The sequence below is a fragment of the Pseudopipra pipra genome, chromosome 6 (genome assembly GCF_036250125.1).
Source record: "Pseudopipra pipra isolate bDixPip1 chromosome 6, bDixPip1.hap1, whole genome shotgun sequence".
Lineage (NCBI taxonomy): Eukaryota > Metazoa > Chordata > Aves > Passeriformes > Pipridae > Pseudopipra > Pseudopipra pipra.
This window is the reverse complement of record NC_087554.1, coordinates 52,482,134-52,497,499: the sequence shown is the minus strand read 5'-3', so window position 1 is coordinate 52,497,499 and position 15,366 is coordinate 52,482,134. Positions and strand designations below refer to the sequence as shown.

Below are 15,366 nucleotides of genomic sequence, written 5' to 3'. Positions count from 1 at the left end.
GGGTCTCTGTAGATGGCTCAGGTTGGGTAGGCAACACCTGCATTCACATGCACACCCCAAATGGATCTTCTGAATGAGGATACAAGAGCGCAGGCTGGCCTAGGTGAGAAAATTGCAGGCATTTCTTTTTCTAAAGCTCTCGTACATAGTGCAGTTAACATTCATTCAGTGGACCTCCCTTGCTCAGAGGTGGGCAGGAGGATGATGGTATTCACCTGGGATTGCTGACATGCAGTGGTTCCTGCAGAGTGCCTGGCGTGGGGCTGCTTCTGTTGTGCAGGGCGTTTGTCCCCTCCACAGTGGTGAAAGGAAGGCTCTTCTCCCTGCTAGTGAATGGGAGTTTTATGTTACACAGCAGGATCTCCCCTGAAACGGGCCTTTTTTGTTCAAACCAACTTCATCCCATACCGAAGATCAGTGGCAATTTGTCTTTCTGCCACTGTCCTGATTTCTCTAGGAATTGTCCTGTGGGATTAGATCTGACAGTCCAGGATCCTGCCTGTAGTAGATATGTTCCCACGAGGGGATCCCCAGAAGACTGGTGAGAGGCTCCTATCTTTACAACTGAAGCTGAAGAGATTCCCACTTTTAATGCTGGAGGTCTCTGAATCAGCTCCCAGCATCTCCGACAAGCTTGGGCATCATATAAGTGAGGATGCTGGCTTTGAAATGCTGCAGTCTTCAGACATCCTGTCTTTCAGGAGAGGTTATATGCTGCCCATTAACTACATTGTTTTCTTCTAAGAATCTTTTTTGGGTGCAGCTATCGCCTTGGCATGGGAGAGCTGGTAGCTTTTGGGGCATTATGTGTGGCAGCCTGTGTGGTAGGGTTGTAAGCAACTCTACTGTAAGATCTGACCCTGTCTTTTCCTCATCCTTTTTCAGCTTTCCCCTTCCATTTTCAGCTTTCCTCATTCTTTTTCAGTTGTGAATGCATTTCTTGGTAGAGATGACTACGCTGTGGTGTAGCAGATTTGAAGGCTAGATTTCCTTCCCATTTGGTAGGAGCAGACGAGAAGTATTCAGCACATTCTCCTCCAGTCTGCTGAAGGTCTGAGTGATGCTGAGCACTCTCAATAACTGTTGATCTCCCTGTAAACTGATGGTGCTCAGCCTCTTGCAGAGGTGCCCAGGGTAAGGGACACTCAGGGTAAGGTTGGTTCAGGAGACCTATGGTGCAGTTGCAGTCCAGAGCTCATCTCTGACTAATCTCTGCCCAACTTCAGTCCACAGTGAAGTACCTCAGCGGCCCAGTTCACAGGGTGCTGTCCCATCGCAGCTTCTAGGAGTCAGCATCAACATAGCCGACACTTGTGCCACACAGAAAAGCTGCCAGGGGAGGAGGGGGTGAAGGGGATGTTCACATGTGAGAAAGGCATAAAAAAAAAAATTTAAAAGCCAATCTGGAGCACCTAATCTCTTTCAGACTAAACTGAATATCAAATGAAAATATGTAGAAAAGATTTTGAATTGAGAAAAATAAAAGGGTTTATCATTTGATTGGCATTTTCTCAGCAGTGCATGGAGATAGGGACATCCACTAAATAGTGGAGTAATAATGCTTTCTCAATTAGGAGCCCAGCTCTGAGATAAAAAGGTGCAGTGTCCTTCCATATTTTTTTTAATAGCAGCGGATAGTTTTCAATAGTAGGATAAAAGCCTCACATTACAGCCATGGAGGGTAGCCATGAAAAACCCACAGAAGTCATTCACTGGAAAGGCTTTAGTGGGATATACCAAACCCCTTATTTATATTTCAATAGAAAGGCTTTCTGCATTAGCCAAGAAAATCAGAATCTGCATTTAACATTAAAGGTATTTCCCAGTGAGCGGCTGTAGAGCATTGTTGTTAGATTTGTTAAAAAAAGAGACTAAATACGATTTCATAAAAGGGAAACTTAATCTCTAAGGCAGCTTTCTCCTACCCTGCCACCCCCTCTCTTTATTTTTTTATTTTTTTTTTTTTGTAATAATGCAACAGCCTACAGTATTTTTACTTTATATGTGACGAAAGATATTCTTAGCCTTTCTGTACTGCGACAGGAAGAATGAATTTCTTTATTCCACCAAGAAATATGTAAAATAATCCCTTAGAAGTATGGGGAGATATGTTTGTTCAAAGCATTTAAAATGTTATTTTAATCAAAGGCACAAAACACTCTACATGCTGTGTCAGCTAAAGGAGACCATTACATTTTAACAGCAAATCATGCTCTTTTCCCCCCTCCTAGCCAGCCCCCCCCTTTGAAACTAACTTTTTTTTTTATTAAATAAAAAGGCGAAAAAGATTAAAGAATAATAAAAAAAAACTTCAGTGGCTCAAATGTATAAAGTAATTTAATATGGTAGAAGCATTAATTATTTTAGCTTAATTGAATTCTGAGGACTGCAGTAGTTGCATTTTTGTAGACAAGCTCTGTTTATTATTTCTTTGTGTAGATTAACAGTAAAGGAAACATAGATAACTTTCAGTTATTTATTGTAAAATAAATGTGTCAATTCATGTGTAAAGCAAGCTGTTCAAAGATAATTGAGTCTTTATATTTGAAGAGGGAAACCAGAAATCACCCACTCGCCACTTCGGCTCCCTGAAATATGCTGCCACCACTGCTGTCCTCAAAGAGGTTTCAGCTCCTCTCCTTGATCTTGTGTAATTTTTGTAGGCCCTCTTATTTGGTCAAATAATTTGTGTGGCCTTCTGCGGTGTGATTAAGCCGCCAAACCTTACATCTTCCCGTGGCTGGATGCTGTGAGGGCACGCTGGGAGCTGAGCTTGGCTCTGCCGTTGTGCTTCTCTTCCCTGTGGGCGTGAGGGTATTGGGATGCAGTGCTGAGCATTCATCCTGGCACAGGGTACTCCTGAGGTCTTTCCTCCTCTGTTTCTTTTTTTTTTTTTTTTTTTTCTTCTTGCACCCATCACTGAATGCCTCTTGACCACACAACAGACCCTGAGCTGCTTTGAGGCAGGCATGTAGAGCTCAGGAGTCTGCAACAAATTGTATGCACAGTTTGTAACACAAATCTCCGGCTGACGTTTCTATATTTCGCTAGAGACAAAGGCAACTTTGTCTCTGCAATCAGCTTTTAAAGATCTTATGGTAATAAAAGCTAACATCTTTCCCTGCCTGTTAACTTGCAAATCCAAGCTTTTCAAGGTGTTTTCACTTAGTTACCACTGTCCATGCGATGTGTGGTAGCATGTTAGCTGGCATTAGGAGGATGTGACTTGCTTAGGAGCAGTCTGCCCTGCAAAGTTTTTGGTTTTGTTTTTGTTATTTTTAAATTGGCTGACCTGTTTGAAAATCAGTTCTGCCTCTCGCACAGAGCGTGTGATAGTATCAAACAGATGTACCAGATTGTTGCACAGCAAAACATAGCCCGGCCAATGAGTTGGCTAGGAGTTATCAGGCGCTGCTCCTTTTACTTCACCGCTGGCAGGTATTTTGGAAAAAAATTAGACCACTGTTGTATTTTATATCTCTTTTTATCTCTCATACTTATCAGATCTTGAGCATAAACGGGTGACCTGTCCTGGCTGAAGAATGACCTGGGAAATATGCTTCCACTGTCCTTTGACTGATAGTATCTCCTCTCCTCTCCGTGGCCCTGCTGGGCTCGTGGGCTACCGGTCTGTTTGTTAGCAGGACTCTCTGAAATGATCCAGGTTAAATAAAAAGTACCAGGCAGTCAGCTTGCTTTTAATGAGGGATGGTTTCATAGAGCCCTGGCAGAGAGGAAGGAACCTCTGTGGGGCAGGCATCACTTGGGACAGACCTTCTCCAGATTCACTGATGGGTCTGCACCTTCGGGCGAGAGTACCCTCACAGACACATAATGACACCAGCAGCAGAAGTTCATTAAGTCAGCAAGTTAATTTCTGCAAGGATAGTGCTAGGAAAGGGGAGGGGGTTGATTGGAATTCCTCATTCATCCTGTCCTGGCCACCAGTGCTGGGCTCCACACATTGTAGTTGAACTAGATGTGCATCGTGAAAAAAGGCTCCCTGTCAGAGGCAGGATTTAACTGCAACCCCTGCTCCATGAATGTTCATTTCAGGCTTTTGAATGGTAAAACTGCCAGTGAGAGAAACTAAATAACTCGCATGTGCTGGAAGCCAGAGATAAACACCGCCGTAGGTTGCCATGAAATAGGCTATTTGATATATTTAGAATTGTTATTTTTCTCCAAATTAAGATTAGTTAAATCCATGTGTGTTGTGTGAGTGATTGTTAACTCAATGGCATGGATTATCCTTTTTTCAAATCATGACAGCTAATTATTATTGCTGTCTACCCTGAGACATTCACTTACAATGTACCATTATGGACTCGTGCACCCATATTAACTGCAGGACTCAGACAGCCATCGTGATGCCTTCACATGTGAGGGGAGGAAAATGCAAGCTGAAATAACCAGAGCACTGTGACGGTAATGTCGGGCAGGTTGGGAAGAGCTGTCCTGAACAGCACTGAGCTGGCACATGGCTTAGGGGCCATCCCCTTCCCAAGGCTGCCATGGCACTGGGTGCTGCTACCAGCATATCCCTGGGGTACTGGGTCTTGCAGGAGTGACTTGTCAAAGCCTGGCCAGGAAAAACACTATGTGAAGAAGAAGAGGCTTCCAGAAGTGTGTGGTAACAGTGCCTGAGAAACTCAGCTTGTAGTTGCAATCCTTCTTGTGAGGCTTTTCCAGACTTGTTTCTTCCCTCGCATCTGCTGGGTTTTCCTGAGCGCAGAGGAGTTACCTGGCCACCTCCTCCTCCTTTGCTGTATTTAGCAACACATTTTGCCAGGTATTTAGCAACACATTTTTCTAATTGGTGTTGCTGAGCAGTAAGGGGAGGACACATGACACAAGGAAGGTGTCAACTGGTGGTGCCCTGAGAGAGGGTTAATGAGCAAGCCTCCTGCCCCTGGGACCTTGCTGAGGTCCTGGCTTGGGTGTGGAGAGAAAAACAAGCTAGGTGATCTCACCCAGAGCCCTGCTTGTGCCCAGAGCTGGGGGTGGGGAGGCATGCCGGGGGAGCTTGGCTCTCCTCTGGGGACAGGAGTGGCCCTTCCCTGGTTTGCTGAGGCTTGAAGCATGACCAAGGGCTGCTGATATGTTGATGGGTTAAAGTTTAAAGGCTGCCGGTGGAAGCCAACATGGAGGTCTCCAACAAACGTGATTGCCTCCGTGGGGGATCCTAAGAGAGGGTGCCCATCAGCGTATGTGCAGGGCTGCAGCCGCAGGGCTGTGGTCACGGTGCTTCTCACCAAGGTGGCAGCACAGATCCTGCTAATCCCGGCAAGAGTTAAAGGTGAGAAACCTGCCAGTTACAAAACCCTTCCTTCCCCTTGCTTGAACTCCACCACACCCTGTGGCCCCACTCCAGCGGCCTCTGCTCAGCCCCAGCCCGAAGCCACCGACCGCCCTCTCACCGCTGCAACCTCAGCTCGCCCCCAGGTGTCCTGCCTGGGGTCCGGCACTGCCAGGCACCAAGGCTTTACCGGCATCAGTGTGAAATTAATCACACAGAGTTTTTAAAAGGAGATTAAAACCAAAGGCCAAGGAATATTACGCTCTCGATTCTCCTTGCTGGTTTTAGCTTTTTGTTTTGTTCCTCTCACCATCCTGTTTTTCAAAGTTATTTTCCGCGCCCTGTATGTGGTTAGCAGGATTCCCACGAGGGTGAAACGGTAGGTGCTGGTGCTGGAGGAGTGCGGGGGGGTCCAGTTCACCCCACTCTGCCCTGGTTTCACCTGGGGTAACTCCCCTGAAACTGGCAAGACCATGCCAGATTTATCAGGTGACACAAGAGGGGACCTGCCCCTGAATGCGTGGTGTGCCGAACTGAGAAACGGGCTTGCTGCTGTTATTTTCTCTCTCCCTAATCTCTTAGTTATAGTCATCTTTGGTTTTATGAGGGACAATTCTGGGTAAAACCTTTTTGACAGAAGTGCCATTTTGCAGGCTGATGAGAGGGGATTTAAGAAGGTCAGTCAGTACACTTGGCCAGAGTATTCTTGCTCTGGGGTGAATGCATGTGAGGAGTCACTCTTTAAGAGCAAAACTTGCTTGTTTGTACCGGCTTGACACTGCTGTTACCCTCTTTTAATTAAATGGAAGAACTCTGGACTTACTCAGAGTTAGAACCCACTCAAAATGTCACCCAACAAAGTGGCTTTTTGCCTTTATTTAGTTCCTTTTGTGAAGTTACTTGGGCCATGTGTGAAAGACCAAAAATCCTATGTATATCTGGTTATTATTGTTATGGAAAGATTGGTAGATTTTTATAGGCAACACTAATAGCAATGCTATTGTGCTTGTGCTCAGTGGAGTATTGACTGCAAGAAAGGAGTCTGTAGGTATTTGCAGGGGAATTTTGCATTGGCGTGTTGCTGAAGGAAAGCCAGGTGCATGGAAGCACTATAAAAGAGAAAAGCTCCTACAGAGATAGAAAAAGTTGCTGTTCCTCTCCAAAGGTGGGTAAATACAGAAAGGCACAGAAATGGTTCCTTTGCTTCAGCAAGACAGGAATGTTGCTATAGCATGGCATGAGGTTACCTCCCTTCATGTCTTTTCCATAGATTGTTTTTCTTTCTCAGCCAGTGTTTGAACTGTGCTGCCTACACACAGTGACCAAATCGGCTGTGACATAAAGGTTGAACCTTTCTAGGTTTTTTTGGAGATTGGAACATTTTTCTATCATAACTGGAGAAAAAAAAAACCCTGTGAAGTAATCATACTTTTTGTACAAGAAAGGCTTGAATTTCTATGTCATGTCACATAACTTCAAAGGGCATAGATTTTGGGGCTGACTTTCAGCACTGGCTTCGGTGGCCGAGTGGGAAGATGGGAGCCTGGAGGGTAAGAAATAGAAGAGAGAGGCCAGGTATAGAAATAAAACCATGTTTCTCAGCAGAAAACCCTGGAAGCCAGGAGAAACTGGGTAGCTGGGTGGCTCTTGTCTTGGGAGATGCGTGTGCTCACTCCAATCAGAGCATCCTTTTCAGCATGGTTCCTTTTCCCCATTCCCTCCCACCCTCCAAATGGTAATTGGTGGGCTGTGCAGTAGAAATGTTATTAAAAAAAAAAAAAAAAAGAAAAACTGGGTGGGTGGGGTATCTAGGGATTTGGTGTCTAAGCTCAGGAGTTAAGCCGGAAATCCCAGAGATGTAATGAAAACAAAACGGACTTTTCACTCGCGCTGTGGCATTCTGGCAGTGAGAACGCTTTCGTGAGCCAATGTTTTCATTGTAGGTTTTCTCGAGAGAAGTAGTGGAAACGAATCGTTAACCCCTTAACTGGAATGAATGTGGTTGCTGCAGCGGGGAGAGGAGAGTCCTCTTGGCTCCTGCTTGCCGTGTTGCAGAGCTTGGGGGTGTGTGTATGTTTGTGTGTAGTGGGGAAGGTGGGGTAGATACCACTTGTAAGGAGTTTAATAATGTTAATGGCAGTTGTGAAGTGGTTACTTAGTGGTTGTTGTTTTTTCCTCCCTTTGCATGTATGCCTTTGCAGAAAGATTCAAGCATGGTCAGCACAAACCACTGTTAAGCCCAACAGCTCTAAAACTTGCTCCTTCTTCTGGCATTTGGTAGCGTATTTCTTGAGTGAGAAAAGGGGGACACTGCTCACTGGTCCCTCGGCAAGGTCGTAAAAGCTGCAGATGGAAAAGACCTACCAAGTAGCAGATTCCAGTTTTCTTGGAAAGTGGATGTACAGGATGTATGTCTGTAGTAGGCATGTTACGTATATAGTTTTAAATGTTCAGCAGCCTTGGATGGTGTTACAGGAGTAAGCCCCTTGTTTACAATGAAGGGAGTTTGGGGAGGAAGGGAGCTGGGAGTGATTAATTTACCTTAACAGCCACTTTTAGTGAAGAGATTTTGTATCCCTGTCTTCCATGCTCTGATTAGGCTGTATCTTATTTTGGTATTTTATTTCACCTTTTGATCGCTGCTGGCACTTACTATATTCTCTCTCCACTCTCTCATTAGGGTATTTTATCTGCATGTATTCTTGCAAATGGTACAGAGCATCGTCCCCTCTGTTCTAGCTAAAGAGCATCTCATCTACTCTTTAGCATCTTGGAAGAGAAATTAAAATTATTATAGACCTTCTTCCAGCTGTCCTAGGTCCTCTGGTCCTTGCATGCAGGTTGTGGGACTCTCGGTGCTGTGCAGACTTTGGATGTAATTGCATAGCTGCTGCAAAGGGCTGTGTCTCTGCAGCTGACCTTGCTCAGTGCATCTGGCCTCTGAATAGATGTTTGCCTTCTTTCTTCCCACTTTGACAGCTCCCCCCCTCTGCACTCCAGCCCCTCACTCTGCTCCAGGCCACTCCTTGTCTGCTCACTCTGGGAAAGCACGGCAGCGGGAGAGTATTTGTGGCTGAAACTGCCTTGGCAGTGAGCAGAGGTTGAGGAGTGCGTCGGTTCTCCTGCACACCCCTGTTTGAAGCGGGAAAAAATAAGAAAGGAAAGAGATGCTGCTGCATAAATGATGGTTCTGCATGTTTTCATACTATACTCCTTTTGTAATGGTCATTTAAACAAGGTGGAGTGGTGAGGGAGGAGAGAACAAGATGAGACTGCAGACAGGGATTAAACAGCCTGCTTCCTCTTTTAAGACATTTATTATTTTCAGAGTCAAACCTGTAGTCAGCTAATGTAATTGTAAAGGTCTCCTTTGAATTATTGCCGAGGTGCTCTGAAGTCTTCTATTAGAGCTGATGTACTTGTGTGCAGGCAAAATCCAGATTTGAATTTAGCACCTACTTGTTTTATTTTCTATATTAAACCAACTCCTGGTTCATTTTTTCCTTTCGAGACCCACTTTTTGTTTCCTGTTTTCTAGACTGCCCTATTACTATCTCATAAAAAGAGTTAGAAACTGAAGGGAAGTTTCCTGAGCAAGAAGGAATTTTTTTTTCCTTTTTTTTTTTCTTCCCCCTATGTCTTGGCCCAGAGCCAACCTGTCTTTCAACAAGTAGAGAGCCATTCCAAGTTGAAATTTATAGAGCAGAGTCCAGGTTCAAGGGCTGAAGCCCGCCAACAGCTCCAGCCTCTTTGTTACTGATTAATTCTGCAAGCGGTTCAGCTGGTTTGCTCACTTCTGCCCGCTCTTCATAGCACCACGGCGCTTCCGAGCCGGCTGCCGCTGCTTCCCCCTCCCCTGCTTTTCAGCAGTGCTTTCTCCCCTCCTTGTACAGCATTCCCCCAAAAATTCATTTTAACTCCGTGCAGTTCAAGCTGCACTGAGTTGACTTTACAGTGAAAATTACAAAACATCCTTCCCCTCTTTCCCTCCACTTTTTTTCCCTCCTTTTTTACTTTTTTTTTTCCTTTTCCTTTTTTTCCTCCTCCCTCCCCCACCCCCTACAGCTAATTTTAAACGTCTGGAGCTTCCCATTTCACTTCAGCTCATATTAACGATTGCTTCTTGGCATCAGTTGGAACCCTAGTTCCCAGGTTTTAATTAGTTTACTCAAACACATGCACTGGAGCAAAAGAGTTTCTTTCAGCTTTACCTGCAAAGGATGTTTCCTGTCTCAGCGAGGGGGTTTTCCTTGGGAGGGATTTGAAAGGCAGAAGTTTTCAAGTGGTCTCAATATGGGGCCCCACAAGAGTGAATGTGGGAGGTGAGGGGGAGAAAGAGCAGGAAGAGAAAAGGAGGAAAAAAAAAAAACCAAACCAAAACAAAAAAAGAGTTTGGGAAAGTACCTTGAAATGAGGATGGTCCCAATCCTGCAACAAATTAGATGTCAAAGCACAACCTTATTGACGTCAATGGGGGTTTTGCCATTGGCTTCAGCACAGGCTGGATTTCGTCCTTAGCCTGCACCGAGCTGTAGGTAACGCCAACGGTCCTCTGCAGGCAGCGGGATTACTGATGTGCAGAAAGTTAAGCGTGTCTGTAAGCGTTGGCAGGATTAAGATCTGTGCTGGTATTTTCAGACCAAGTGAAATGCATGTGGGAGTTTTTTAAAGAAGAAAGTGCATGGGAGTTTTAAAAAAGGGAGAATATAGCCAAGCTTGCCATTTATAAGCGCCTTGGGGAAAAACCTGGGTTGCTATTAAAAATATCGGAGGACTAATGTGTTACTAATTGTGACACAATTAACTTCTTAAAAGTATCTGATTGTGAGTCCCAAGAAAATAAAAAGATGTGGATGAATAGCTAGAAATTCAGGCCTGTGTTTCAGTTAAAACATTTCTTTTCTATTAACTAGAAATAAAAGCGAGCCTGGAGGTTTACTTTACCATGCATCTTGGTTACTCTGTTCCTAGAAGCCTACTTTTGAGTGGGTTACTTAAAGAATTGAAAAAACAACAACAAGGAAAAGAAGCTTAAACCCAGTAGCTATCTGAGACCCCTGTATGTGGCGTTACCACACAGCTCTTAAATTCTTGTTTAAACATTTCTTAAGAGCTGTTTCTTGTGAAATAAAAATGTGTGCTGTTTGTCTCTAGCAGATTAAAAGTTTACCTTTAATGTGACAGCTTCTCAAATCTAGTCGGAAGCATGCTTCTATTTTATGGTATTATGAAACAGGTCTTGAGCAGAAACAACATGTTTAAGTAAGAGAGAATGAGATAGAATTTGTGGGTTTCTTTCTTTAATGGTTTATAGCCAGAAACCTTTTCTGTGTCTGTCTCTGAAACTTATGTGCATACAAGTGGCCAGCACATGTAAACCATGCTTTGAAATTTAACAGTTAACCTTAAAAAATATTAAGTTCAGCAAAATGGCATTTTTATTTTGGAATCTACAGACAGCTCTTTGTAATGATCTGGCAGAGGAATCTAAAGTTGGTTGTTTTTTTTTGTTTTTTTTTTTTAATCTCCAAAACATTCGTAATTTCAGCAGTAGAAAACTGAAGCACACCCGAGCTCTGAGAAGGCTCTCTCACATCTGCCTCTGCCTGTGTGCCGATTCCCTGGGGTTCCATTTATAACAATCTAACAAGATAGAATCTGCCTTTGAGTATCAGTAAATATGGCTAAAGATCACAAAACTGTACTCATAATTGTTCAAGACTAAAAGGCAGAATACAATGTTTGATTAATGTTTATGGTACAGGGCCTTTTTGCAAGAAAGAAGTTAAAACAGTGAACCCCAAAACCCCCTTAAAAAACCCCTTAGCCCCCATGCCGGCTCCCTCAGACTTCCCTGGAGGATGCTATCCTCATTGTGCAAAGTTCATCATTTGAGATGATGCACTTTGATTTTGAAGCTGATTGAGGATATCTGATTGGAGTTGTTTCTCCAAAGGGGTACACAAGGTGGATTTCTGTTAGCAGGGCTAGTACACAGGAGCAAAAGACTTCTTTACTGGCCACCAGAAGTACCCATCCCTTCAGGGGACTTTTGGCAGTACATTGTCTTGGAGTGGCCTCATCCTTACCATGTCTGCCCTGTGGGTGAGGAAAACACCCTCAATCCTTAATGCTCTCTATCTGACAATTAACGCTCATTAGAAATATTTCATCAAGGGGATGTTATGGATGCAGTGGTGTCTGTCAGAGACCCCTAGCAAATGCACCTGCTTGTTTTGGAAGGAGTGATGAGCTGGATTGATGAAACCTGTGGGCTGGGGCCTTGAGGCTGCTTGGGCTACGGTTTTTTCTGCACGACCGGCAGCTTGGGTGGGGCAATTCACTGGTTGTCTTCACTCCCTCCGCAGGAAGCTCGGGAACTCCTATTGTCTTCACTGTTGGGAGACTTCCCTGATTTCTGGAAAGGTTTCTTTGATTTCTTTTGAGCGATAGTGAGTGGAGAATACATTACAGATGGGTCTGTTTCTCTTTCATTAGGTCTTTTAAGATTCTCGTTTAAATGTGTTTGCTTTTCAAGTGGTAAATGTCAGTGCTATTTAATAAATAGATCTTCGAAAATGCCCAGGCCAGGACTTTGTAAAATGCTGGTCTTGAAGTGGCAAAGGTGACACTGGACAAGCACAAAGAGGACAACATGGGTAAGAGTCAGTGCTAGTCTGCATTCAGGGCTGGTCCCTCTCAGAGGCTCCTGCCAGGGCAGAGGCCAGAGCAGGTCCTGTGGGAGGGAGCCAGTGGTGGGGCTGGATGCTGGCCAGGGTGCCAGGGGGATGTGCTGAGAGGGTGGTTGTGACTGTTGCAGTGCAAAATCTATGATTTGGGGAATGGGGTAAGGGTACAGAGAGAAAACCTGGAAGGGCAGATGTGTGTATGCTTCAGTGGAGTTTGTTTCTCACTGAGGAAAGCTGTGGCCTTCAGGGTGAGACAGTAACTGGGATGTGCAGAGAACTGTGATAGCAGAAATACCACTCCAGCGTGCCACCACAGGAGAACCCTGGCACTTCTAAAGTCACGCTTGAATACTTCCATTTCCCACCTTCCTGTCCCTACGCTTTGCCCAGCGCTGGCTGTGTGATGGCTGTGCAGAGCAGAGCCTAAACCCTGTTCCCTGTGACCGTTCTATAGAACAGGTCGGCGTGGTTTGATGGGTGTAGAGCAGGAGAGTTCATCAGCCCTTTCTTTCTCCCACCCTGCAGACCCACCTTTGTTCCCAGGAATGGAGCAAGTCCAGGAATTTTTAATGCTAGTTGCTACTGGTTTTAACTCTCCCATCTCTTTGCCAGCACCAGCTTTAAGACGCCCACAGGAGATACACAGTCTCATTTCTCAGATGAGGCAGAAAAGATGTGAATGGGTTTATTTTCCGAAGTGCCTGGCTGCATCTGGTGGGGGCTTGGGGCAGGCTGCTATGCTCAGTACTCCTCTGGATGAGGCCACAAGCACTACTGTCCAAAATGCCAGCGAGGAACAGGTGAAGGCAGTGGGGCTGTGGCCAGGAGAGCTGCCCTCCGATTCACTTCTCACAGCCTTACCCTTTTGTGTGTGCAGCGATATTTTTGAGCAAGCCCTAATCCCTTTGAGTCTCTATGCTGTTAGCATGTTCCCCCCACCCTCAAATTCATTGGCAAAAAGGTTGGTTTAAACAAAAGTGAAATCACGAACAAGGCACTGGGGAAGACAGTGATGTCTCCCATCCCCTCTCTCAGCATGCACTGGCTGGTGAGGATGGATGGAGGATGGGAGGCTTCATGCCGCTTCCTGGAGCCTCGGCAGCGTTGCCACTGTGGGCACAGTGCCAGAAGATGGCTTCTCCCTTGTAAGTGAATAAGGATCTAAGGAAATTTCACTTGTGAGCATATGACAGGCTCCCTTCCTATGGGGAGCGTCGAGCCCTGGAGCTGAGTGCCTCAGGTGAGATGCTGTCTGAGTTTGACTGGGTCGGGACAAGACTGAGTGCCCTCTCCTCCACTGTGGGTGTTGGTTCCAAGAGGAGCTGGGACTTCTTGGTGTTGCATCTCCGCAACTGGGTGCTGAGGAAGAGGAGGAGGCAGGGGGGGAAAGAGAAAAAGAGAAAAGATCTGTGACAAAATCATGCGACACCCACGTAAATATTGTTTGTATGAATTGGGTCCTTCATCTTTTGTTAGCAGCAGCTTGTTAATTAACAGCAGATTAGTGCTGCTTTCTTCTGACACATGAATATATTTTGGGCTAGAAAATACTTGTACTCCATAAAACTGTGTGACTGAACAATTCAGAAAGTACCAGCGGAGTGCCGTAATGGATTCCCTTTTCATCCCCTCCCCCCTGCCTCCTCCTCCTCCTCCTGCTCTAAATGCAAGCAGATTTCTGCAGTCTAGTGCAGAAGAGACACGTTAAACACAGCTAAATAAATCATGTTTACTCTTGGCGTTCTTGGTAGTGAAAAATCTGTTGGCTGTTTTTACTTCCTTATTTCTCAGCATTTGCTTCCTACCTGTTTTTGAGCCTGTGCCCAGAAATAGTAGTTTTGTCAAACGAGTGGATTATGCCAACCAGCAGTTCCCTCTGCCAAGGAAGCTGCTGGATCGCAAAACCCGGTGACTTCTTTCTTACAATGACACTGAGATTCCCACTCTTCCTCCCCCTAGTCCCGATTAGAATATAAAATAAAAATATTAAAATCTGGAGAAGGAGAAAATGTAACCAGATTCCTGGCAGTTGAAGAGCCTAGATTAAGGAAAGTTGAACTTCTGTTCCAGAAGCCCTCCTTTGAGCTGTTTGTGGAGGTAAAGGCACTGGAGATAGCAATAATAGGAACCAGACATTTTCCCTTTCTCGTTATCATTTCTTGTCCCATTCTCCCCCAGAAATGGGAGTGGGTTTTGTTTCAGTTTTTTTTCCTTCCCTCTACAGAGAGCTTTACAGCTGGGAGAGAGAGGTAACTGAGCCTTTATTTAACCAAGCTGGCTTGTGAGCTGTTGTAGGCGAAGTGTGAACTCTGTTTTTGGGTCTGAATTCTGCTCCTGACCCTGTGCTCTTAGGTGGCCCCATAAATCTCCTGCTTGAGTGAGGGGCTGAGCTCCCTTTGCAAGGTGGGGTAAATGCAGATATGACAAAGCCATGCACAGTGCATGTATGTATATGAAGTGTATCTATAGAGAGAGGGGCACATCTGCTGTCATCAGCAGAGCTGTGTCAAGTGGAATAACTCCATTTTGACACAATCTTTGGTATTAACTGCTTCTCTTTGACCCCAGGTGGCAACTTTTTAGCCTGAACCCATCTTCCTCGTTGCTGTTATCCCAGATGTCAGTGATCCCAGATGTGACTGTAACATGGATTATGAGCCTGGTGGACTCTCCCTGTTTAGTTTTAAAATTAGAAAAAAGATCCTTTCTCCCATCAGAGCTTTGCATGTATTTACTCTTTGATCACATTGGAAGGGCCTTATCCTGTCTCCAGAGGAGCTTTAGTTCTGCTTTCAGTGGTAACAGGGATCCGGCCCTGTGCTGAATATTAGCATTTTAATGGCTTACTTAAAACCCCATTGCTGGTACACTCACAGGGCTCCTGGCAGGAGAAGAGTCCAGCTCTGGGGTTTTGCGAAGTGGTGTTGCAGGCTGCTATGCCTGCTGAAAGAGAGGAGCGGGGATGGCCCATTTGTCATAGATTATTAGTATTGTCAATAATAACATGTCTACAGAAGCCAAATTAATTCCTTCTTCCACTTAGTATTAAGTCGAAGAAATGCCAGATCAGTTTCAGAACAGGGGAAAAAAATAAACAGAATCAAAGTTTGTATGTTATGATCCCTCTGAATTTCTGGTGGGAATACTCTATGATAGAAATGATATTTCCATAGAGGCACTGGCTGCCAGTTTGCTTAATTACATTAAATAGTGGTATAAACCTCTGCAGAACATAAACCTCTGTTCCAGCCAGTCATTAGAATATTGAATCATAAGGAATAATGATACCAATGCTAACGTGTTACAACGGTCTTTATTATATTAGTGACTGAAGTGTTATTTAAAAAATAAGGTTTGTTGTAGCAGTTTAGGTGTGCA

The 15,366-nt window shown here is 44.8% G+C and overlaps 1 protein-coding gene across 6 annotated transcripts in view; it reads left to right on the top strand.

Moving 5' to 3' along the window:
• Positions 1 to 15,366, top strand: part of BCL11B (BCL11 transcription factor B) — a 96,980-nt gene that overhangs the window by 15,453 nt on the left and 66,161 nt on the right. The window lies entirely within an intron of this gene.